The sequence below is a fragment of the Tamandua tetradactyla genome, chromosome 11 (assembly GCF_023851605.1).
Source record: "Tamandua tetradactyla isolate mTamTet1 chromosome 11, mTamTet1.pri, whole genome shotgun sequence".
NCBI classification, from domain to species: domain Eukaryota; kingdom Metazoa; phylum Chordata; class Mammalia; order Pilosa; family Myrmecophagidae; genus Tamandua; species Tamandua tetradactyla.
In genome coordinates this window covers 97,698,089-97,700,077 of record NC_135337.1, presented here as the reverse complement: position 1 = coordinate 97,700,077, position 1,989 = coordinate 97,698,089, and positions in this window count along the sequence as shown.

Here is a 1,989-nt window from a genome sequence, read left to right as displayed (position 1 = left end):
AAGCATAGAAGTAGTGGAAGATAGGGGTCTTGAGGTTCTTCCTTTAAATAAGAGTTAAGAAAATGTCACAGCTCAAAATGCTGTGATTCACTAAAGTCTTCCAAATCTATAACAACGTGACCTTAGGATAGAAAAAGTTTAAATTCAAACCATCAAATAGCCAGTCACGTTTCAGTTCTCTATAACAAAAGGTTTATTTTATCCAAATTTGTTTGGATCCTCAGAGAAGCTACATCAGAAAGATGGATAAAAATTAGACATGTGAGTACAGAACTGACTGATGAAAGTGCTTCCCTAATTGTTTGTACATAAGCCAATGGTTCTTGCTTTCAGAGGCCACAAAAATGAACTTTTACACCACTAAAGTATGATGCCTGCCTACCCAGGAAGGAGCTGTTTCCAATCACCTACATGGATACTTTCAACATTACAACCAAGCCTTTTCACATGTGTTCTTATGACTCTGGGGACCTAATAATTGAAGGATTCCAAACATACTGATTTCAATAGGGCACTTAGGGAATAATTAACAGGGTATTGACATTATGCATTTTTTTCTTCCTAAACTACATTTCAGGTAATTATAAAAGAAATACTATTGTTGTTAATTTGAATAGCAGCTCTCCTCTCAGTAATATTGGGGTGGTTTTCTTTGACATCTGGTGTCCTCCATAAGACTGCCCTTCTGGTAGAGAGTCTTTGCAAATAGTTCGACTGTTTGAAAATGTTAACTATTGCCATTTAACTTATTTCACAAACCTCACAGAAGCTCAAAATTGTTACCTATTATCATCAATACTGGAAATTAATGAATACTTTTTTCCAGTATAAAAGAGTGAATGAGGTGGAGGCTTCTGTAGAATTTGGTATCAGCTGGTGTTTTCTGAGAAGTTGGCAAGATTTAAAGATAAATATCTTATGCCAAAAAGCATCAAGCTTCTGGCAACAATATACCGTAGCAAGTAATAGTCTTATCACATATTTAATACTCTGATAATTCATTTTACACAGTAGTTTCATTAAAACAATCACATTAAAGGGCTAGCTTAATAGTAGAACTCCTTATATATAACAAACTCTAAAAGCTGTTTATAGTATAGGATGGATTTCATAATATACACTATATCTAATGAATCTTAATGGATATCTAGATAGGATTTCTAAGGGACAGCATGTTGAAAGGGTTGAAGAACTGCAATTACCCTTTTAAGTGAAAGATAAAGTTAGACCTTTCAGCATAATATGGATAAACAAGGAATTTAATATTTCCTGTTTACTGTGATGATAATGATAATGATAATGCAAAAAAATTTTAAATATGTTGTAATAATTTTCTGCACAAGCAATTTTCCTGAGAAGCATCTTTTACACATTTATGTGTTAAATTTTTAAAAATATAGTAATTTTAGAATTTCACATAATAAAGACAAAAATCTCAGGAAAATTGTTTATGCAGAAAACAATTTTCTTTCCTTTTCTCTTCTCTTCAGAATGGGTGGTTACAACCTAACACTCTAATACTTTATTGATCCATTAGAATCTGTGGACAGAGGCCAAGTTTCTTAGATTATTGTTACAAAAGATCATTCTCTCCTGTAATTGCAGCTTTGTCTCTGTAGAAAAAGAATTGCAATTCATTTCATTCCTGGGACTTTGTACCACTCTCCATTGTGACTTTAAATTTCTCTGACATCATATCTGAGGTGATGAAAGGATAAAGGAAACCTATTTTATACCATTAGGCTAAGTGGAAGCCAAGCATTCTAGAAAAGCATACTTTTGAGGCATATAGTTGAGACAACTTTTAAACATCATATTGTACTATTTGTGTTAATTTTAGGTTTGAGTATGTAAAGAAGGCCCTACAGATGGTCTGCATTTATGTTTCTTGAAATCAACAAACTGCTCAGGACCAGCTTTGGCATTGCAGGCATCTGAATATGTTTTTCCCTTGTGTGGAAAGCCTCAATACATAAAGAAGGTGCTAAA